The following is a 25,222-nucleotide window of genomic DNA, read 5'->3' as shown; positions in this document are numbered from 1 at the left end:
TTTTTGTTTTTAGAAAGGTCAATGTTTTACATTTCACCTGAAACTTAACTGGTATTGATCTCTGTGTGAGATGATAGGGAGGAGCCAAGGGTTGTCTCTCCACCCTGGGTAGTTATCCAGCTGATCCTATACTAATTCCAAACTGAGGATCCACTGCCTTCAAGGACAGCTACTGATAGGTCAAGTAACTAACTCAAGGATCTACTTCAAAATTCTGTTCTAGTGGGGCCTATTTTTTTTATCTCTAAGATAACATTAAAGTGTTTTATACTAACACTAAAATAAGGCTCAACATCCGGTGGAAAAAGACTCCAAATTTGTTTTTCAATATTATATTTATAATAGTACACTTCCTCATTTCCTGTTATGCCCACAATCAGCTGTCAATTTTCACATACAAGAGAGAAAGATCACTGAACTTTAGATTGAAACTGCAGTGATCTCTTGGTTAACTTGGAAAGAAGTGCCATCTTTGTAATGCCAAGCCTTTTGATACATGAACATAGATAGCATTTCTCATTTTAAAAATCATCACTATTTCTCTCAAAATGCTTTAAATTTTCTGTGTAAATATTTGCACATCTTTCACTGGAATTATTTCCAGATATATGATGTTTTATTATACTAATTAAGTGGATTCATTTAAAATTTTTATTTTACAATTACCTTTATTTTTTAAATTTTTTTTAAGGAGAGAGGAGAGAGAGAGAGATACAGAGAGAATTTTTTAATATTTATTTTTTAGTTTTCGGCGGACACAACATCTTAATTTGTATGTGGTGTTGAGGAAAGAACCCGGCCGCACACATGCCAGGTGAGCGCACTACCACTTGAGCCACATCCCCAGCCCTACAATTACCTTTTACTAACATATAAGAGGGCAACAGTAAATTATGTTCACCAATGTTTTTGCTTCACTCACTTTTTTAAAGATAGTTTTGTAGTTGTAGATGGGCTTATGCTTTTATTTTATTTATTAATATGTGGTGCTGCGGATTGAACCCAATGCCTCACTCGTAAGACATTCAATCCACCACTGAGCTACAACCCCAGCTCCATCACTTTTTAATTCTAAAAGTGTCCACATTTAAAAAAATATATTTTAGTTTTAGATGGATACAATACCTTTATTTTGTTTATTTAGTTTTTATGTGGTGCTGGGGATCAAACCCAGTGCCTCATGCATGCTAGACGAGTGCTACACCACTGAGTGACAACCCTAGCCCTAAAAGTGTCCACTTTTAAAACTTGTATTCAAAATTGTACTGAGAGAATTCAAGATTTCATTGGTTTTCCATTTTGCTGATATTTCTTCCAGTTTAATAAAGTTTCCTTAATTTACTGACATACTAGTATTACAATGAATGGGTGTTAAACTTTTAAAAACATTTTCATGGTACCATTTTTTTCTATTCCTCTCTGAACATTCTGACACATAATAATTCGTTTTGTGAATACACAATTGATTCTTGAATCCCAACCTAATATGTGATATATTGATGAATTTGATTTGCTCTTATTTTCTGGGGTGTTTGTGCATCTATGTTCATGATGGTTCTTATAACTTTTTCTTTTCTTGTGAAGTCCCTGCATATTTTAAAATCAGGGTTCTAAGTGGACCTCATAAAATCAGCTGAAACTGTGTCCTCAGAGTCTAAAATGGGTATTAGTGTTTCCTTAACTGTTCAGTAGAATTGTCCAGGAGGGTACCTGGGCCTGGAATTCTTTGTGACAGTAATGCTTTTAATTACCATTTAATTTTATTTAATAACTAAAGAATTCATATTTCCAACTTCTTATGTGACAGATGGTAAACTATTTTTCCAGAAAACTTCAGCATCAGTGGAATGAATTTGATACCTTATATCTCTTTGCAGTTCATTAAATTGTTTTTCTTTATTATTTCTTCTTTCTACACTTTTATGTGTTTAATATTTACTTTCTGTTATCTTCTTGAAATACGTAGTCAATTATTCAGTCATTCTTCTGTATTTAGGGCCCAAAACCCTATTAACAATATTCAATGCATCTGTAATTTTAGATATGTCCCATTTTTTATTATTATTCAGTTTAAAATATTCTATAAATTTCCACTGTAATTAACTCAATATTTTCATAGATTTATGGGTTTTTGTTTATCTTCTTTTTATTAGTTTCTAGTTTAATTGTGTAATGGTAAGAATATACTACTAAATTATTTCAAACATTTGAAATTTAAACTTCAACCATTGCCAATTTTGGCAAATGATCCACCTGCACTTAAAACAGTGTGTACTTTGCCAATAGCTGGTGCAGTATTGTGTAGGTTTATCAATCATACTGTTCAGATTCTACATCCTCATTGACTGATATGACTGCTTATTGTAATAGTTAAGATGTGTATGGTTACATTATAAATTGGTTTATATTTCCTTATACTTATTTCCACTTGGGGCTTTACAAATTTAAAAGCCATGTCACTAGATTCATATAAATTCATAATTATTTTATTTTTTTTTATAAACTCCCCAATTTCATCCTAAAGAAATGTCCGTTTTCATTTCTAGCAGTACTTCTCACCATGATTTCTTTTACAGGTAGTAATAGAAACATACTCAGTGTCCTTTCCATGCAACTTGGTCATATGTACAACTTTGTCAACCTATTACTTTTGCCCTTTCTGGGATACAATATCTAGGTATGCTTCTGGAAAACACCACATAATTGTTAGTGGTGTTTACTCAAGTCTATAAATGCATGAGTTTGTCTCCTCCCTCTGTGCTGGAAATGGCTCAACCCAGGCCTCCCACAGGTTAGGGCAGCATTCTATGCTAACCTACACCCAGCCTGGTGTGTGTGTGTGTGTGTGTGTGTGTGTGTGTGTGTGTGTATCTGAATAGCTTTAGTAAATATAATCTTTCTACTTTAGGATGTAAACAGAGCTAGAAAATTACATGTCCAAACCTCCCCAATTAGTCTTTTAAATTGTTGAATTAATGTGGCTATTAATCTTGTTCACCAATTTAATGCAAAAGTTTTTTTTTTTAGTGAGTAGTACATGGGAAGAATTAGATAACTTCTTGAAAATCAAAAACTAGTAGCATTTTATTACAAACAAGGCATTCTTAATCAATGCCATCATACATACTCTACAATTATAATCAAAATTTCACAGTCATTTTTTTACACACTGTATATAAATACACATCACAATGATGCAATTAGAATTAATACAGAATGTATACAAAATGAACAAAGTTTAGAGTTAGACCAAAAACTTAATCGCAGTCTTTTGAAAAAATAACTTAATTAGATATTATTTTATCTCTTATGATAATTTACATTTATACAAATTTTAATTAAATTTATTAGATTCAGGTGCTAAGAATGTCTGCAGTATCTACATTTAAAGTTACTACACTATAATTTTATAAATCCAAATTTCAAAAGAAGGGTACTTTAATGAATAATGGAATCCTCTTCTGAATTACTTAGTTTCTATTACCTATATCTTGCATTTTCATATGTGTGTGTGTGTGTGTGTATTTTTTTAAAAAAAATATGTACAACTATGGATTCCTTGTAGGAAAGTAATGATCATAGACTAATAATTACTGAAGATTAAAGTACCTAACAGAATACCTGAATACCAACATGTTTTTTTTTATTTTCATAAAATCTTGAGTCCTATTTTTAAAAAGGCTCTTAAATTCACAGTTTTTAAATTACTGAAAATGATTTAGGTTTTTTAACAACTATATAAAAACACAGATATCGTCAGTTTACCAAATCACTGGCTTAAAATAATGACATATTAAACATCCCTTAAAAAAAAAAAACAAAAACAAATCCCACTACAATCTTTAATGCTTTGTTAGGCAGTCCATTTGAGTAAAAATGTAAGAATTGTGTATTGGTTTAAAACTTTTTATTCCAAAAGTCTACAAAGAGAACTGTATTGATGAAAAATCTTTCCCTAAACTCGTCTGTTACAGCTTCTATATTCCTTATTTCTTCATCCATGCCAAATTTTATACTTGATAGTTATGTGAAGATCTATGTTACCACTACATAATGATTAATTCTATTCACACACACACCTCATTTTAACAATACCCAGTAATCACTTCAACAATTTATTGTTTCAAACACATACCACCTCTGAAAGACAATGTAAAAAAACCTAAGCATGTTAACCATTCCTCACTAGAGGAAAATTTCCCCTTCTCTGAAAATCACTTATTGTACCTTAATATTTTGTGTTTTTTTGAAAATATAACTTCTTAATTTTAAAAATTTGCCTGGGGATTTATCCCCCTTCTGATTTTCCAAAGTAAAAATAACATATTCCAGAATTCACCCTAAAAAAAGCTATTTTTTTTCTTAAAAAGATATTGCTTATCTAAACACAAGATATCATTCAAACATGATTCATAATTTGTTTATGTAGACATTCTATCTGTATTTGTTCTAAATCTAGAACAAAAAATGACTGGGAAATACCAAATGCTGCTTTGGCTGTTTCTACTGAACAAAGTCATACAACACCATATTTATTAAATTATATTATAGTGATTTATAGATGTTCTTGGCCAGTAGAATCAGAAGAATAGGACATCTGATTCTTAAGACACTTGAGAAAATTGAGAATCTATATAACACAGTTAAAAAAAATTTAAAAAGAAAAATCCAATTTAGAAGGGGCATAAAATTAACTAAGATTTAAAATGTTCTCATTTCTTCTCTTTCAATATTATAATTTCAAATTTCTTTTTAAAATAACTGAATTAAAATACAGTAATTGTTAAACTATCTTCCAGAAAGTCAAGCATCCTTCACATTTCTGTAGAGGTCCTTTATCTGTCTTGTTCAAGTGTTATCAATTCATGGCACAGGGTTACATTTTACTTTTCCTGAAGAATTGATGATGCACATCAAACATCGTCCCAATTCCTCAAGAATCATCCACTTTGCTGCTGCCTTTGATTTTCTCTTCTTGTCTGGCTGCTCTGCCTGGGTGTGAAGCCAATTACTACTTCCTTAGTTATAAATGTAAATGGCACATTTCCTCCTTCACTATTCAAAGCCAGTGTTGACCTAATAAGCAAGCCTGAAATATTCTGAGAAGATAACTTAGTCTTCCTGCTGTTTGTTGCTACACTCTTAATTCAGCTTTATCTGCCTGATGCATCCATGTCTTTCTTTCTGGGCTTTTTTCAAAATTCTTACAGCCAACACATTTACATATTGAGGAATACATTATTTTTTGCCTCATAGCACTCAGTAGTTTTTAAAACATCCTGACATTGGCAATTACATCCCTTGCTGTGACATTGATATGGTTTTCCCCCTTTCCTTTCCCTATTTTAGGCTTGAAATCTGTATTTTTGTCAAGGCATGCCTGTATTGATTTTTGCCTTTAATTTTTATGTTCTAAGTTGTTATAACTGTTATAGTTAAAGCTTCATCCCCGGGTTTCATAAACTGAATTCCAGACCACTCATGTATAATAGAAACAAGCTTTTATTGAAGCACACTGGTGGTGGCTGATCAGAACATAAAACTGTTCCCCTGATCATCCCCAAACAATTGCAAGGGCACTCATTATAAGCCTGAAAACTGCAAAAGAGATGTTTGAGGGTCTAGCCAATGCAAGCAAGCCAGGTTACAGAAGCAGAAGAGTTTAGTCAAGTGGTGGGAAGCCTAAACAATCACAGTTAGTCCAATCACCCCAGTTACAGAAACAGAGCCCCGATATCCTAGTTACAGAAACAATACTCCATTAGGCAGTTCCGTGTTCTTCAAGATTTCCAAAGCAAAAGGAAAAGAACATCTTACTCCAGTCATGACCCTTCTACTTGGCATGGTTGTTTTATAGGATGAAGTCATAAAACAAAATGCAGTCACATTTGCTTCTACTATCATATTCCCCACTGGTTTTAGTAGGTTCGATGTCAATCTTGCACATCATTAGGCCGAAGTTTCTTTTTTCCATCCTTCTGTGTCTAAGGGGTAATACTTGGCTCACAAGACCATAAGTCCAACCTCACCTACATTCTTGAGTATATGGTTTAGGAGGGTTTTTAAGAGGCATTGTCCTACAGTAATCCCAATCAGGATACGGACTAGGGGTCAAACTATGGTTGAAATGATGTAGTCAACCAAGGGGACCATGAAAATATGTTTTGGAACCAATTGCCTGAAGTTTATAGTGCTTTCCCTCTTTCCTTTAACCTGTTTCTCACTAGTGCCAAACTGTCCTTTATTATCCCAGAATGGTTTTCATAGAAACAACAAGTTTCTCCTGGAGCCATACAAAGTCCTCTTTTTTTTTTTTTAGAAAGATAATATCTAGACCTCATCTGTTTTGTAAGACTATTTCTGTCAGAGAGTCTAGTGAAACGTCTAGTTTGTACATTGCCTTTTTAGTTATCCTAAATCTGTATCTGTTTGATGGCTGACTAACTAAAAATTTTTAGACCCTGTGATAAGAGCTGCAGTTCCCAAGGCAGTAGATCCAGCTATTCCCAAACCAGCCAGGAGGGGAACTAACATGGGGGCAGCCAGTCTATGTTGATAAATCAGTGGGCCCTGGCCTTGTAATAAGTCCAGGTATTTTGCTTTTCCTTTTACTCCATCAAAATAGTAGGTTACATAGCTCAGAGTTATTGACAGTTTGGAGATTTAGGCAAGGATTTTGAAGTGGGACCTGGGAAGCACCCGGCAAATGGGGAGTTTTTCCATTTATAAGTTGTGTTGTGGAAGCAAGTGTCTCTTTCTGGGAGATCATCCAGTGTGATCTTGGGAGTATTTTCCCTGGTACACCTTTCTGAGCTAGACATATTGGTGAACATCTATAGTGACTGTAATTTTTCCTCCAATGTTAGGGACCTCCTACTGTTGTAAGGGAAAAGGGCAATGACCATTCTTGTTACTTTGAGCTGAGAGGAGGCAATGTGCAGTGGGCAAGCAGTTTGGAGTCCCTTTTTAGAAACTGAGTGGATCAAGGAGTTCATGGCAAAAATCTGGTTCAGGAAGAACAGGATGTAAATTCACCTGGGGTGGGCACTTCTATGAGAGAAACAAAAAGACATGAGTGCTGAAGTAAGATTAATACAAAATAGCAGTTGTAGTATCTTAAAACCTGTTCATAAATATCAGGAAAATGACAGAAATTAATAATTGTTTACCAGAAGGTGGAATAAAAACCTGAGAAATTGTCCCCATAACAAGGCCTGACAAAGCCCAGTAAGGCACTATTTTTAGGGAACATAAATCGTTAACATTGTCAGAAATGTAGACACAACACAACATTTAGTTAAATTAGTTAATATCATCTGATTTTTGTAAAAATACCTTTTTGGCATGACCCCTGTGTTCAGTAAAGATCCCTTTGGTATGTAGGTTAGATAATTATATTAATAAACATTGATTACATCTACCTATGTAGGAAGTTGGGAAGACCTGTAGGCCTTAAACTGACGAAAAACTTCTGGCAATGTTTACTGGTAGTTATCAGGAATTTTTGCCTAAGAATTTCTCGTCTGTTGTCTCCAGTCTTACTTATTTTGAGGGGTGTTAACCAAGTGTACATTTTAAGTTACATTAAAATAACTGTTGCTTCTTTATATTGCCCAGGAATGGCTGTGCTTTGGTTTTTTAACTGTTTTTGCTAGGTGTTTAAGACCAAGCTGGTCAAACTGACTTTGTCTTTATCTATTGGTAAGAGTCAGCTGAGTTTCCTTGGAGGACACTCTTGGGGAACTTGTGAAAAGCATCTTAGCTCTGTTAATGTCATCTGCTTTAGGATGGGTCAAGATCTTGCTGACCATATGGCTTCCCTTGGAAGCATCAGGTATATCTCCCTTTTTAAATGACCCTCCTCTTTTGCAGCATTTACACTCATTTCTGTTCTCCAAGGGTCTCATTAATCTCCCTTATCAGGAAGTTATGTGGCCCAGAGTTGCAAAGCTTTTCCCCCTGCCCTGGGTTCAGGCTGACCCACAGGGCAAGAGACAAATATTTGTTTCTTTGGTCCCTTTATTGGCATTAAACATCCAGCAAGTCAGCTTTACCAGTTTTAAAGTAAGAATGCTGGGCTTTAACTTTAATGGTTATAACTTTGCAGTTATTTTTTTTTTACAAAACACAATATCCTTATTTTATTTATTAATTTATGTAATGCTGCAGATTGAACCAGTGCCTCACATATGTAAGGCAGACACTCTACTGCTGAGCCATAACTTTAGCCCCTTTACAGTTAACTTAATCTTTTTAAATTACTATGTGTCTACAGATGCTGGCTTAATATCTCAAATTAATTTAGGTTGTGTGTTTATGAAGTATTACCTCTGTAAAACATTAACAGGCATCAGTTATTGTTAGCTGTGGAGTCTGCTGAACAAATGTTAGTTTCGCTTGTTTGCCTGAAGTCTGAACACTCAACCCCACTCAAGGCTGAATATTCAAACCTACTTAAAGTTGAACACTTGACTTTTACCTGTCTGGTGTAATGGAAACCCACATCTGACCCCTGCCTGGTCTGCTTGAAGGCAGAAGATGACACCCGTAGCAACTACTGTATGATCCAATCACTGCACGCCAACAAGGCAACTTGCAGACCCAGAAACCCTGTTAGATTTTGGCTATAAAACTCTCTCTTGTTCTCTCTTTTTTTTCTCACTTTCCCTTTGTTTTCCCATTCTCTCTCTCTCTCTCTCTCTCTCTCTCTCTCTCTCTCTCTCTCTCACACACACACACACACACACACACACACACACACTTTCCTTTCTCTCTCTCTCTCTCTCTCTCTCTCTCTCTCTCTCTCTCTCTCTCTCTCTCTCTTTTGTGTGTCAATCAGACACTGCCACAATAAAGGTCTCTTGGTTGCTCTGAGTATCATGGTCACTTTTTTTTTTTAGCTATAATGAAAATACAAAGTGAAATTAACAATAGTAAAAACATATTTAGCTTGTATATAATTCTGAACCTTGGCTGAGTTATACATTATATTTCTTATTTGAGATCACAGTAATCTTTCCAATAAAATTAATCTTTGAATACAACTTTAAATCAACTAAAATTTGGCCTACTTTGAAGTTATTCTGACATGCTGTAAGGTGGGAGGAAGAGACTTATCTCAGGTAAGGCAGGGCTGTTTACAAATCTTAGGTAAAGATTTTAGTTTTAAAGCTGATCTTTATCTCTCTTTTTAGATATAATTTTATAAAGTTTACATATATTGTTTCCTGACTCTGTATGAATGTTAGCACAACATGACATACATCTGAAACATTAATTAGGGAAAGGCTGAGAGCCCTTAACATTTTTTTTCCATGTGGAGAAATGGCAAAATGTTTTATAATATTAACCTTTAAATAGATTAGGCTTTCATTAAATTTTAAAATACATTTAAATTTTTATATTTTAGTGTAAAATGTAACATGAGATTTGGTTACAAAACATTAAATAATATAAGTAAATCTCCAATAAAATCTATTATCTTACAGACAATTTTAGTTTGGAGAATATCAGCTTGATAATATGTTCCTATGAACATTTTACCTTAAAGATTTGTATACCTGAAAGATATGAACACATTTAATCTGTAAAGAAGAGCAATAAATCATACTTTTATTGATGTTTTTATAATATCCAAGGTTAGCTTTAAAGGAAAATCTAGACTCTGTAACGTAGCACAATACTTTAAAATAACAGTTGCTGTTTAGCCACAGATGTACAAACCTTGATTTTTTTCAAGATTACTTGTTCTAGGGGATAAAACTTAATAGATACAATGTAATTAATATTTTAGAAGTGTTGTCATTTTAACATATAAATATATCAGTACATTAATATTTGTCCTTAGGGAACAACCTTGAATAGTTTTAACTATTTGTGTTACATATATAACAAACTTAGTTACATATAAACATTTTAATATTTGTCTTTTATTTATAGACCATTATACTAGTTAATTAGACCCTTTTCTTGTTTACTTAGATATATTATAATTATACTTTACCACATAAAGACTTTTTACCTGGAAATGGTTTTTATTAAATATATTTTTATATTAAGAACTTTTTAATAATTTTTATTCCATTGATTCTTTTATCTGAACCTTGAAATAACCTTGAAATAACCTTTATAACTTTTTGAATTTAGATAAATTAATCTATTTAATAAGATGAAATGTAGTTGAAACCTCTTGACCCCTTGTATGTAGAATTATACTTATTTGGTTTTTAATTTATACTAACTTTTTTATGATAACAAAATAATTTTAAATTTCTTTTTAGTTTACCAATTTAATAAAACACCAACATTGTTTAAGTATTTCACCTTATGGAATTTAAGGAGTTAAGATTACTTGATATTATATTTTACTGTCAGAATTTTAAGTTTGTACCAATTAGATGTCTCTAACAACACATTCATGATTAATTTTATATATGTGTAGATGTAATTTATGTATCTTTTATTAAACAAGGTGTTAGACAAGTGAATTGAATAGTATTAATAATTTTTTTTCCTGTTGAAGAAAAATCCTAGAGACAATGGATGTCAGACACTTTATAGACATTAATATTTTAATAGCTATTTAACCATCTAGAAATAAAACTGTGCATTAATAACTTTAAAGACATTTGTACTTTTATCTATTTTCCCAATTTGAATTGAACCTTTTAAATCATATTAACCAAAAGTATTTGGATCCATTTTTTAAAATTATAATTTATGAGCTCATAAGTCAATTTTTTGTACCAAATATATGTAGACAGGGCAATACATGTAGTCAGACAGTACACTGGTGCACCTACACAAAGTAGATGGACAAACAAAAGCCTTATCACTTATTTTAAAAACCTATTAGACCGAGAGTTAATCTTTGTAAATTTTCCTTAGAATAAAGGAGAGTGTAATCAGAAAAGCATATTAACCTAAGCATATTGGATCAAGATTATGAATTTAACAAATATAAAATTCTAAAAGTTTTCTAACCTTTTTCCTGAGGTGGTCCTGTTCATGAAACCTGAAAAGAGTTAAAGGAACATAGACAAATGAAGGGGTCTTATTTTTCCCTGAAGGAACTTCCCAAAGATGCAGCTTCATTGGTCTCCTTGAGAGAGTCCCCTAGGTTGGGGTCCCATTCTAAACTGGTTTCTCTGGTTTCTTGGATAGCGGCTAGAAACTTTTACCCTGACATTGAAAAATCTTTAGACCATTTTTTAATAGTTGGGAGTTATTCATGCCTGCAAATTCTGAGACAAAAGCCAAATTTTCTAGACAAAATTATGCTTTTTGTTATACAATTTAGGAATAATAATTGTATAAAACACTCTTTTTTTTTCATCTGTTCTGTATAGGAACTGCCATGATTTACCCAGCTGGCCACCTGGCCCAGTTCCTAAATAAAGCAATCTCTATAATACCTTTTTTTTTTTTGCCTTTAGCTTTTACTTTTGACAAATTTTTTTAGTCTTGTTGGCAGCACTTTACACTTTAATGCAAGCTGTAGTGAGCACATTTAACCATTTTTTCCCCATTAGAAACAAACTGGGGTAGAAATTAACACAGAACACAAGGGGAACAAACAAAAACAAACCAATAGACAAAGTCCTGAAAACTCTTGTTTCTTAAGAAAACAAGTTAAAGGGGGTACAGGTGAGATCTCTGTAGTGCTTCCTTGTCTCATGATGTCTGTGGAGCGAAGGAGTCCTGATGAAAGAAGAGCAGTTATGAGAACAATAAAAGGGCTCACGCTCAAAACACAGACAGATAAACACAAGATAAACAGCCGGCGAATAGACACTGGACAAATGACAAACAGCAAGGCAAACATTGGACCATACATGAATAGATAAACAGGACAAACGGCTGGTGAACTGACACTGGACAAATGACAAATAGCAAGAAGATGCTGGAGAAATGACAAACAGCAGAACAGACACAGGACAAGCAACAATTGCTGAGGTCACACAGAGAGACCTCTAATGGGGCAGAGACCATTTCTCATCCTGCCCCCAGACAGATGAGGCCTCCAGTGGGCCCCAGATACAGACAGATGTGGTCATACTCTGAGACCTCCAGGGAGACAGTGACAATGTCTCCTCCTGTCCCAGGAAAGGTGTTTAAGCAACTGAGTCCAATCTGACCTTTTCCCCAGAAGAGTGGACTCACCAGAACTGATAGGCTGGTAGGAGGGTTTTCAGAGCATCCTAGCATGGATTGGAGTTGCCCTCAGAGTGAAGCTGAGGAACATCTCTCAGGAGCTCCCCTGTACTTGAGGTCAACGACCGTCCTTGGAAACAAATTTGGCATGAGGGTAGGGAAGAAATGGATCAAGGGCAAGCCCTCAGATATTGTAGTTAAAGCTTCATCCTGGGGTTTCATAAACTGACTTCCAGAACATGCACATAAAATCAAATGAAGCCTTTATTGAAGCACACCAGTGGTGGCTGACCAAAACATAAAGCTGTTCCCCTTATCAACCCTGAACAATTGCAAGGGCACTCCTTATAAGCCTGAAATCCACAAAAGGAATGTTCGGGAGTCTAGCCAATGCAAGCAAGCCAGGTTACAGAAGCAGAAGAGTGCAGTCAAGAGGCAGTAAGCCTAACCAATCACAGTTAGTCCAATCACCCCAGTTACAGAAACAGAGCCCCATTACCCTAGTTACAGAAAAAATGCCCCATTAAGTAGTTCCATGCTCTTACAGATGTCTATAGCAAAAGGAAAAGAACATCTTGCCCCAGTCATGACCCTTCTACTTGACATGGTTGTTTTACAGGATGAAGTCATAAAACAAAATGCAGTCACATTTGCTTCTACTATTACACAGCAATTTTAGTACAATTGAAATTGTTATAAAATTTGCCATTTACAAAGCAATCACAGTATAATTTCAAGCAGTTTTTTTTTTTACAATTACAGGGCTTTCTGGGCTGACTGGCAGATACTGATGGGATTATGCAATTAAATGGAAGACTTGCCTGGGTTTGGATACCAGATATTTCAGTAAAATTAGGGCTGATTGCTATACACACACATGAAGACTGCTATAGCTGAGTAATGTATTGAGCTGGAATCACTGCATAACCCACAATCCCTGTTCCTGGAGCTGGTGCCAGGACAGTACTTGGTGGCAGATTAGTGAGGTTGGGCTGGATCTGTGACAGTGGGATAGAAGGCATAATAATCCATTGCTGTGGTGGGATGTGAGTTACTATTTATGAAACCTGATTGATGGGTTTTGGGACAATTTGTTGAGTAGCCTGAGCTTGGACAAATGGAACTGACATCTGCACTGGTGTTGTACTAACAACCACTGGTTTTGCTTCTTAAAGAGGCTTAATGCTTCTACTGGAATTCTGACTAACTGGTTGGGTTAAGATACTAGCTGTTGTGGCAGTAACAAATCAGACATAATGAAATTTCTTTCCAGGCACTTGAATCTGCAGGGCATTTGCCAGTAGTTCCAGAGGAATTGGGAGCAGTTTCCGGAGGAATATTGTCTTAAATTGTGATATGCTCACTCCTCCAACAGTGTTGGTCTGCACAGCTGATTTTATTGCCTTATTTGGTGATTTCAAAGGGGAAATGGCTATTTTATTTGGCATATGCATTGTAAAATTAAAAATTGATGCATTGACACCACTTTCAGATATTGTTATGGTCTTTGATGGAGTTCCAGGAGTAGTCTGTGAAAGAACCCTACCTTCAATGACTGATGTTGTCTGTTGTGAAACTGCTTTACTATTAATTGGTTTTGCAAAGATCAGCTTCATGATTACTGGACCACAGGTTGGTGTTCCAGGTTTCTTAGCAATCTCATCTGGCACCATCTCTATGATCACCTTTGGTTTCAGTGTCCATCATGACTACTAGATTTTATACCTGGCATTTCCAATTATACAGACCTGTCCTTTCTATATATTATGTACTTTGTATCAAACTGGCATTTAAACAAATTGGCACTCATGAATTAAAATTTAAATGAAAAAATGGAGCCAAATAATTCAATTCAAATCTATTAATTAAATAAAAATATAGATGTCTTTAAAATTCTAACTCACAAATTTTTCTACATGGACAGACAAAAAAATTCTTTATTTCTAAAAAATATCTAAAATGTAATATAACAACCATTGCTTCTAAAATTTTTCAACAGAGAAGAGATAATTAATACTGCTAATCACATTGTTCTGATATTCTTTTTATGGTTAAAATAAGTAAATTAAATTAAAAATAATTGGAATTAACCTTCATCAATATGGCTTATTAAATAAATAAATTATAAATTACAACTGAAGACTAACTACTTTCTACTTTTTCTTTCCAATTGTTAGAAAAACAACAGTATCCTGCCTCAAATCTCTTCATAGCAAGTTGAATTAATTTTCTACTACTTTAAATATTGTTAGAGATTCTTAATATACAGCTAAACCTGTTCCTCATATTTCTGTAGCTGTGTTATCCCCTCATTTGGATCCCAAATTACTGTCTCTTTTTTTAACCCTTCAAACTCTTTCCCAGCATCTTATGTCCCCCATCTTTCTTGCTCATAAGCACAGCCACACTAAGATTCCTGGACCTTTGATAGAAAATAATGCCCACACAGATACAGCTGTGAGATCACTTTATCTTTTATTTTCAGATGCTATAAAGTTTTATGGAATTTTTCATCAAAATGCTCAATCGCTAATGACGATGTTTTCCATTTCATCCCAAAAGCTTGTGCCGTTATCAATAACTCTTCTCATTGTACACCCTTCCAGGCTCCTATGTGGGAATCTGAAAATCCATGAGGCCTGCAATCTAATGCACTTTGGCAAATGCATATTACACATTTCCCTACATTTCATCCTTATTTTTTGCTTCATATTTCCAGGAATACTCATTCTGGGTTTATCTGGCTATAGCCTATTGATCTAAAAATGTATCTGCTTTGATTTCTCATTTATTACTCTGCTTTGCCACTATGGGCAAGCCCACTTATTTAAAGATACATAACATCGTACATATACAACCTGTGCTTTTGCACAATTTTGTACTCAATGGAATATAATTTTAACCCATGGAATTTCCCATTCTACCATACAAGTCTTCATTGAATAAGCACATTATACCTTCAAGACATATCTCCCAATACAAAAATATAAAAGAGGACCTAGCTCAGAGCAGAATACAGTTTTTATTTTATGAAAATGGATATAAAATAAAGGATATAAGGGACAATGGGGGATGAGTGAACTTAAATTGTGGTTTTCAATTTTGAAAAGTTTTCTGAGAAATGTTTCTTTTTTTTACATTTAAAATCTCCTGTTTACATGACATAGTAGTGTTTTCTTGTTATTCTTAATATGCTGTAGTTATTCTTCTTTTATGGAAAAGCTATCTGATTTTAATTATTATCATCAATTGCAAATAAGCCATCAATTAAAATCTTTAACTAAGCATAAAGTTATGTTCACATTTGCTATAATCATAATAAGTACATTTAATTGTATAAAGGCACAAGCTTCATTTAGATTTTGAAATATCCCTGACAGCAAGATTATGTACATAATATTTCCATTGTTGCTTATGCAATAGTAAATTAATCAAATTGTTACACTACCTAGAATAAAATAAAGTGAAAATAATTGACTCATAAGTTTCATATTTAAACCATCTTTATTTACAAAATGTTATTCTAAGAATTGTAATTCCGTTAAGCTTCAATTGGAGCAAAAGTATAATTATTTGAGTAAAAGCAGTTAGTTAAACTAAAAATGAAAGATATATAACTTCTGAAGGCAGATACAAAATATTGTCAGGATTCTTGTTGTGCTTCTGGATGTTCAGTAGTAGGCTCAATTGAAGGTGGAATCAACCCTGAAGGGAACTCACTTCTACTTTCAGGATGCAGGGGAGGGAGGGGGGAATTCAGCTTTTGGGGGGAGATAATGAGGAAAACACCATTATCCCATTGAAAATGGAGGAGGAGGTGGGCCCAGTAGAAAATATACTCGAGATGCTCCATACATGTTTCCTGGAGAAAGTGGAGGAAAAAAAAGTCCTCTTCTCATGAACTGGATTGACTGGAAACAATGGACCTCTGATTGGAGGGAAAGGTGAGAAAGCAAAGCCAGAGCCAGTTGCTTCATTTTCAGCAGGGAAAGATGAATCAGGCATATTGGAATCACCAAGATCAACTTTGGTATCTTTTCTACTGGATTCCATCTCTGAAGATATAGGCCTATCCATTTTATCCAAAGTCAACATACTAGAACTTATGAGTTGTTCTGGTCCAGATGGTCTACCATAATTAGAATAACCTCTATCTTGCCTTTGTAGAGGAAGCTGTGGATCAGAATATGGTTGGCCTGGTGGAGCCATCATCATCTTAAGGTTCTGTTCCCATGGAGTTGACAGGGGCCCAATGTTATAAGACACTCTCTCAGGATCACTTATCCCATCATAGCCTGATTCTCTTCTTTCATTGATAATCTGAGGGTTCAGAGAATTCTCTGGGACTTTGGAGTCTCTTTCTCCTACCCTTGGAAGCAAAGGTAAGAGTCTGAGGGGACCCTTCTTTTACAATAGAGAATTTCTCACTTCTGATGAAGGTGAGGACCATTTGGGGAATTCTCTCTGACAAAGGCTGTATTTGAATCATCAAGTGCAGAAGAATCTTTTTCTACAAGTTTAAATTTAAATTTATTTTCAGTTAAATTTTGTCTGTTGTGGCATTTTGTTTCCTTAAATCATTGAAGTAACTTTCAGCACTCTGAGCTGCCAACTCATTATCATATGCTTTTTTCTCATACTACATAATCAGCCCCTGATAAAAATGAATGGTTCTCTTCAATTCTTCTTCAAGATCTTTGACTTGCTTTCTATAGTTCTATATCTGTTCAGTTGCATGGCTGATATTTTCCTCCATTTTGGAAAGTTTCTCCTCTCACTCAACCTGGTAACTTTCCTCTCCTATTAATTTTCTTTGGAGTTTCATTACATTTTCTTGATATAGTTCAATCATGACTTTAAGGTGCTGCTGCAGATTCTGATTCTCACTTTTAAATTGTGTATTTTTTGACTGCAAAGATGCTTGTTCTGTCTTAAGACTTTTAATATTCTCTATAAGGTCTTCCTTTGTTTCAATTAATTCAGAAAATAAAGTAAAAATTTGATTTCTTTCTCCTTCTAAGGTTTAAAAGAGGCCTTTAACTTAGCAGCATAAAACTATTTCTTCAAATCTCCTTTTGGCTGATCCTCTGAGTGAGCACCAACACTCTTAATTTTAAATTCCAAGTTACCATCATCAGTTAGGCCTTCTCCAAGCACAGAAGCCCAATCTTTCATCTGCAGCAAGAGTTCAGTCAGAGACTTAATGTGATTTTCTTTCTCTCTTAGAACTTGTTCAGCATATACAGTAGAGTCTTCCAATGGTATTTTCTGTTTATTAAGGTCATTCACTTTTTCTTTCTATTCTTCAACTTCTTGTAAAAGTTGTTTCTGACTATCCTGTAGTTGGAAATTTTCTTTCAAAGCCTCTTTTATTGCTACCTTAAATTCTTCTACATTCATTTGAAATACTCTCAAGGTTGTCTCACCTTTGACTATTAGCAACTTGGGTTTTGATTCATCTTCTAGGGACTTAATCTGTCTTGATATATCTGCCATCAACTCATCCTGTTGAGAATGTTTAGTTTTCTCTTCTTTCAGCTCTTTTTCTAGAAAGAGAATTTTATCACCAAGTTTAGATTTAGAACTACCCATATTTTCGTATATTGCCTCCAAATTTTCTGCTTCTATGGACTCCTTCTCCAAAATGTCGTCCTTAAAAGTTAACTCTAAGCCTTCATACTCTTTTTGAACAAGGCTAACTTTCTCAAGTAGTTGACATTTTTCTTCAATTAGTCCAGCAAGTTTTAGAGCAAGCTTTTTTTCTCTTCTCACATAACACCTGTTTCTAACACATTGACAACATGTCCACAGAAACAAGAGAAAACAGCAAAAAATCCAATAGCTGCATATATCACCAACTCCCAAGGATATCCATAAGGATGAAGGTCTGGTTTCATATCCACAGACAATGATGCCAAAGCCCTGCATAAGTCTTCTAGAACAAGCCCAAAACACACCTGAGGGGCACCCTTTGGCCACTCCATTATGCTGATTGCTTTGCCTACTGCTGCTGCAGCCACAGCCTGCCCAGCCATGCCCAAACAGGCTGTGGACACTCAGGTCTTTGGTGAGGAACTCAAACCTGTGCCAGGCAATGGAGCATACTGTTGTGAAGCCGCTGCAGGGGTGGGGGGGTGGAGCTGTGGGCATGGGCATGGGAATCCACAGTCATAGGCTCCCAGGAGCCTAGCACACTCAAGTGCTGTTCAGGGAAGTTTTGGCCCCTTCACTGTGCTGTGCATCCTGAAACAGTGCAGGTTCCAGTCTGTCCCAATTGAGGCAGAGAGAACTCCTCTCCTTGCCATCCACTCCTTAGTTTTGTTTCAGCCAGGCCAAGGTGGAGCTTATTATGTCCTATTCCATTCAGTCATAATGTCCACAAATTTGATGTAACTAAAATTCTAAAGCTTTGTAAAGTAATTTAAAGAGCTAGTACATCATATATTTGTACCACTTGTCCTTTTATTGTAATGCCTCATTTTTCCTTCCCCTCATGTCCACTCCCTTTTTCCTTCCTTCTTTCTTTCTCCCTTCTCTCCCTTTCATTTTGTTGCAGTGTTGGGAGTTAAATGTCAAGGCCTTCTCTACGCTAGGCAAGCTCTATACTACTGAGCTATATCCACAGCCTGTGGACACTTACTATAGAAGTAATCTGAATTATTTCTATAGAAAAATTCTCAAGTTAGAAACTTTTTCAAAAGTAATTTTAGAAGAGTTGGTACCATGTGCACAAATCAGTTGTGACAAGTCGTTTTTAAAAAATACATCATATGTAATATTTCTAAAGCAAAGGAACTTGAAACTTGAGTTGATTGTCATGTCAGTTTTACTAGACTACTACTTATTTAAGTCTTCAAAATGGTTTTTCAGATGTGCTTTTGGCTACTTATAGGATGTAAAACCTTCTAAGAAACTGGGTAATCATAAATATACAGCAGAAAAAAAGAATAAGATGTGACTCTTTGAAATGGCTTTAGCTCCTGAAGGTGAATTATGTTCTTGATAAGATAGAGTTCATTGCTTGATGTAAATAAAAGATATCTAATATAGCTTTTGTTCCTAGTTATTTTTGAACTGTTGATAAGCCAAATCTAATGTTTGAAGAAAAACATTCTCTAGTAGTCTTTGCTTTCCTAATTGTCTCTATAGTTCAAAGGCATTATGCCAACATGTATAATTAGACCCATTCTATTTCTATGGCCAGAGTTTTATCAATGTAAACTAAAACACTTGTCCAGTCCCATAGCATATAAAAGTTTAGAAACTTTTTAACAAATATAATTATGTGAGGCTTCAAATATGTTAATTAGTTCATGGTGAATATTTCTCAGTGTACATACATGTATCAGAATCAAATTATCAGCAGAGCATGGTGTCACACACCTGTATTCCTTGTAGCCACTAAGGGGGCTAAGGCAAGAATATCACAAGTTTAAGGACAGCCTCAGCAATTTAGTGAGACCCTGTCTCACAAAAAAAAAAAAAAAAAAAAAAAAGAACATGGGCCCCTTCCAGATCTATTAAGCTGCAACACCATGTGCTACTGCCCTCTACCACCTAATGACCCAGTAGGCCTCACCATGCTCTTGAACTTCCAGAGCCATGAGCTAAATAAAGTGTCTTTTCTCTATAGTTTACCCAGGGTGATATTCAGCTATAGTAACAGAAATCATACTAAGTTTCAGAGAGATTACTGGTTAAGGAACACAACTAAAAAGCAACATTTCTGGGACTCAAAACAATTGTCTTCAGTTCCACACAAAATAGAAGCAGTTAGCCATCAAGTAAAACACACAAAAACCAGGCTTCTGATTCCTCTTTACTTGTCAGAGCTCTTTCTCTTTGGATGCAAAAAGTCACTAAATGAGAGTAGCTGGTTTGCATCTACAGCATTTGTATCAGGGTACCTACTTTCAAGTGAACTTCCTGAGCCTTTTCCTCATGTGAACATGGAGGTCAATAACATTACCATCATCATCATCATCATCATCATCATCATCATCATCTTCACTATAAAAGAGTTATTCCCATCATTAAAGGGACAAACAGGACAGACATCAAATGCTGTTCCATTCCTTCCCATTCTCCTTTTCTCATTTCTTAATAGAAAGAAAAAAAGTGAGGATTCCTAAAATTCATTTTTCTTTGAAGGATTATAGGAATTTCAAATGGCATAGAAATTATAATAGCATATCACATAGTAATAAGATTCCAAACCACACCCAGCTACAAAAGGTAAGTCTTGGTCAATAAACTTTGACTTTCCACTCTGTGACATGGGCACCTGGTCTTACTGCTTATTTAAATGTGAGAAAGTTTTGTACCATTCACATCATCATTCCCCGGATCACCAGAGATGATGATGACAGATGAAGTGCCCCATGTGCTTCCTGAACATTTCCAGAGTTCAGGAACAGCTATTCGTACACTTTCCCACAGCTTGTAATATCATTTCCTATAAAAATTCTAGTAGAGAAAATATTTCTTTGTAAGATGCAATCATTGTGTTTTAGGGAATCAGTAGCACCATATAATTGAAAACTGGTGAACTGGGTGTAGTTATGCATGCCTATAATCCCAGTAGCTCAGGAGGTTGAGACAGGAGGATCATGAGTTCAAAGACAGCTTCAGCAAAAAGCGAGGTGCTAAGCAAGATGTGCAGTCACTAAATAAAATATGTGCCCTGTCACTAAATAAAAGATGTGCCCTGTCACTAAATAAAATACAAACTAGGGTGAAGGTTGTGGCTCAGTTGACAACTGAGTTCAATCCCTGGTACCCCCCCCAACTGCCACCAAATAAAAAGATTAATGTTTCCTTTCTGACACATTACCTTAGGAAATGGGGGTCTTCATTCCAGAGAATCTACTGTGCATAATTTATTAACTAAAACATGTCAATTTGCTTGACAAATGGAATCACCATCAGAGTACCATAAGGAGTTTGAAGAAAACATCAGAAAACTAAAGGAGAGATGCTATGGGCATCCAGGGAGTCCAAAAGATGATTCCTATAAGTTCCAGCAGCATCCGTGGATCAAATACAACCAATAAACACTCTCATGATTTTTTTTTTTAATTTTTAATATTTATATTTTAGTTTTTGGCAGACACAACATCTTTGTTTGTATGTGGTGCTGAGGATTGAACCCGGGCCACACGCATGCCAGGCAAGCGTGCTACCACTTGAGCCACATCCCCAGCCCACTCTCATGATCAAAATGATTTTTATAATAGAAAAAAAAAACATCCCTCTTGGTAAACATCATTGGACCACCCAGGGGTCCTTGAGGACCCCCTGCAAATCACTCAGACCACAACAACTTCCAGCACTGCTGCTGAAAGCCACTCTGACTAACTGGTACTTATGCCAAGGCAGTTGTCCAATATTTTGAATACCACTCCTGGGTATCATCAAAACTGCTTCTTAAATAAGAATCTTTCTCCTCCCTAAAATTTTAGACACTTTACCCTTGAGCTATTTGACAGTGTTTTCTACCTAAAAAATACTAGCAGCTGAAAGTAAGATCCAGCACCATGAAATGCATCTCTTTCCTATAGTAGGTTTTCATCAAATTATGTTTGTTAAAATTTAACTTAGAATTCATACACAGCCTGATTAAAGTTCTAAGCTGTCACACTAAAATTTTTTAAACTATAGAGATACAGGATATGCTCATGGATGGTGCAAAACTATATGTGACAACACCATTAATCACTCATTTCTTTGGAACCATGTATTATTAATCTCTTTACCCATCACAACTAGAATAATGATTCAAACATAAAAGCTATACAGAGATGATTAATGACAAAGAAAAATTTTGGTTCTATTCCTGGAAATACTTGAGTTTATTAAACTACACAAGAGTCCAGCACTTAAAATGCCCCTAAACAATTATAGAGAAGATCCAAAAAGGTGATGATTTATCCTTCTGCTTAACTTTAAACTGTATGAATTGGTTACAAATGGGTACTACCCAGTCACTAACAGCTTGTTACATGGATAATAATTAAAATCACCAGATAGATTTCTGAAGGAAAATATCTGCATTTGAGGACAGAAATAAAATTATTACTTTTCAAATAAAATGATTAGCTATATGCAAACTTACAATTCAGTAAAGCCACATCACCGTGATTTCATTACCTAAAGTATGTAACAGTGCTGTGAAATTTTACTCGCCAAACAACAGCTTAGAACATAGCCACATAGTTAAAGGTATTTGACAATAAATAATGGTCAATAACAAAGATCCATGTACAAAACAACTAGTCAAAACAGGAAGAGTCTGAGCTCTGAAGACACAGGGAGGCACACAGATGCCCAAGAAAGGCTGTTTCCATGAGAACAATAGGCAGCCACATAGATCACATTTCACTTGGATTTCTGTTTTCAAGTTCAAGATATGATGGCTTGCTGGGTAAAGCAGAAGGTCAACCCTAAGGGAGTCACAAGTGAAAGTCATTGACTTATCTCCACAAACACAATTTCCAATTCCTGTAAGAGCCACCATCTCACAGCAGCTGAGCACACTAAAATACTCCAGTCTAAAGTGTACTTGCCCCTTCCAACTTCTCCACCATGTTAGCCAGCATCTCCTGCAGGGTCCGCAACAAGAGGGACTACTCCAACCCAAAGCTGTACATGGATATATCCTGGGGGATATTCTGCAAGGAAAGAAAAAGAGGTGTGAATATGTCACCAGTGTCAAGCATCCAGGCCCTATCTACCTTTGTGTCTGTCCTTCAGCTGTTTCACAGAAACAGTGAAGGTCTTTCCTACCTCTGCACTATCAGCTGCCCATCACCACAAGTCTCTGTCATTACTTCTCTTGTTTCATACATTATTAAACTCAGGTAACAAGTGCTGCCATGTCTGGAGTGTGTATCCTGACATGCACTGCATTGGAGCTTTGTCTGTAGTTCCTGTGGTTCCTTACAACAGGGAATATTACTACCATCAGAAAAAAGAAAGCAGAGAAGTTAGGTCACTTTTCCAAAGTCACACAGTCACAAAATAATCAAGCCAGGATTGAGATTTGGACTAGTCCATCTCTCACAATTGGTTTCTAACCCACCAAGCATTCTGTTTATTTAAAAAATAACATTTAAGGCTATTCAAGTGGGAGGCACTGACACCTGTGTAATGTGTCTGTGCAGAGAGGGGGGCAGCAGAGAGAAGTATCCAGGAACTACCATGCCTCCTTCAAAGAAATAGAAAGCAGCAGGCAAGGTTGGGTGGAATTTGCATTTGCCATGGCCACCACTGGGGAACCAAGAACAAGGTGGAAGAGCCAAGGTGCAAGAGCAAAATTTGAAATGGATGTTATATGAATCATTTAAAGAGCTGCACAAAACTATGAACATTTCTGAAGCCTTTTCTCAGTAAAGTACATCAAAATGAATGAACCTGCCTTCTTGGATCTTTTGGAGTGTCCTGTGTGTCTAGAATGCCTGGCTTCTTCTGCAAAAGTCTTGTCTTGCCAGCACAGGTTTTGCAAAGGATGTTTTCTGGTATCATAGGTTCCCTCAGTTGTTCATACTGGAGGACTCCTATTGGCTCCAGTGATGAACATCCAGATAACATCCTGCTGGTCAGGCTTCTGGATAGCATCAAGCAGAGAAGCCTTGGAAACCTAGCTGGTGGAGGCAGTGGGAGTAACTACACAAATGCATTAAGGTTTCAGGGCAGCACTGTGGATTATTGTAGTGCAAAAGATCTAGAGATCTCCCAGTGTGGACGGCAGCCTCAGGAGCAAGCCTGGGGCCCCCAGTGAGGGGTATTCCTGTTACCATGTTCTAAACCATAACATAACTATGAAGGAAAGGAGCCTGGGGACTAAATTCAGCAAATGTGACATCATCATTTTTTGAGGACACGTTGATAAAAACTGGCACCACAGGGTAAGTCAATGGGATCCATGGCTTTTTTCCAACCAACTTAGTGAAGATTATTAAACCACTGCCTCAGCCTCCACCTCAGTGCAAAGCACTTTTTGACTTTGAAGTTAAAGACAAAAAAGAAGCAGATAATGACCGCCTTTCATTTGTTAAGGATGATGTACTGACTGTGATCTAAAGGGTAGATGTAAGCTGTGATGAAGGAATATTGGCAGACAAAATAGGAACAGTCCTGATTTCCAACACTGAGTTTAACTTGGCTGCTAAGCAGCTGACAGGATGGGATAAGCCTCCCATGCCAGGAGTTAATGCTGAAACATGTACCTCAGCAGCAACCCAGAGCAGCACTGCCCCAAAGCAATCCAACACCAAGAACAGCATCAAAAAGTGGCACTCCTTCACTTCCTTCACCATGGCAAACAAGTCCTCTCATGCATGCCAGTTCATGGAGATCAGCCCTCCTTTCGTCATCAGCTCCAGCAACTCTCAGCTGCCACAAGGATCAGAGAACTGTCTGGGCTTTCCTTCAGTGTTCCTTCTCAGATTCATATGACTACCGCTGTGTTCATTGTGACCCCACACCCAAGCATCCCTGTGACAACCAGCCCCTCGTTCACTTTCCTGTTGGATATCCCCTCTCCAGGTGCAAGGGAAACTATGAATCCTCCCTTTCCAGCAACCTTTCTCCTGGTTGCCACTATCCTCACCTCCATCCTTCCAGGTGCTATGCTGGAATGGGACCCAGGCTAATGGAAGAATCCACTGCTCACAGGTGAGAAGATTGAATATTATGAAAATGTTTGTTCTCCCCAAATTTATCTACAGATTTCATGCCATCTCATTAGAAATTCTAGCAGTCAATTTTGTGGAAATGTGTATATTAATATTACAAATGTATATATTAATTAACATATATTTATTACCAAGTTTAAGCAGGTATACATCATCTCAGAACCTGGGATCATAGTATGGTAAAAGTAATTAGGAAGGGAAAAATTTTGAGTATTAATTATTCCTGATTTTATGTGATATGCTTAATTTTTAATAATGGTTGGGTTTAACAATGATTTGCAAAATTTATAAAAACTACTCTCATAAATAAATAAATGTGGGCTGACTTTAGCAAACCAATGATATCAGGTATCCAGAGAAATTTAAGTATCTAT

General features: G+C 35.8%; 3 pseudogenes; 1 reads left to right on the top strand and 2 right to left on the bottom strand.

The window, feature by feature from the left end:
* Positions 1 to 4,863: 4,863 nt before the first annotated feature.
* Positions 4,864 to 14,250, bottom strand: LOC143404159 (protein lin-54 homolog pseudogene; annotated as a pseudogene).
* A 1,546-nt stretch (positions 14,251 to 15,796) lies between these two features.
* On the bottom strand, positions 15,797 to 18,095 carry LOC143403710 (melanoma inhibitory activity protein 2-like; annotated as a pseudogene).
* Positions 18,096 to 23,555: 5,460 nt separating this feature from the next.
* On the top strand, positions 23,556 to 24,806 carry LOC143404158 (E3 ubiquitin-protein ligase SH3RF1 pseudogene; annotated as a pseudogene).
* Positions 24,807 to 25,222: the final 416 nt, after the last annotated feature.

This window comes from Callospermophilus lateralis, chromosome 7 (genome assembly GCF_048772815.1).
Source record: "Callospermophilus lateralis isolate mCalLat2 chromosome 7, mCalLat2.hap1, whole genome shotgun sequence".
NCBI classification, from domain to species: Eukaryota; Metazoa; Chordata; class Mammalia; order Rodentia; family Sciuridae; genus Callospermophilus; species Callospermophilus lateralis.
This window is presented reverse-complemented; position numbering and strand designations above follow the sequence as displayed.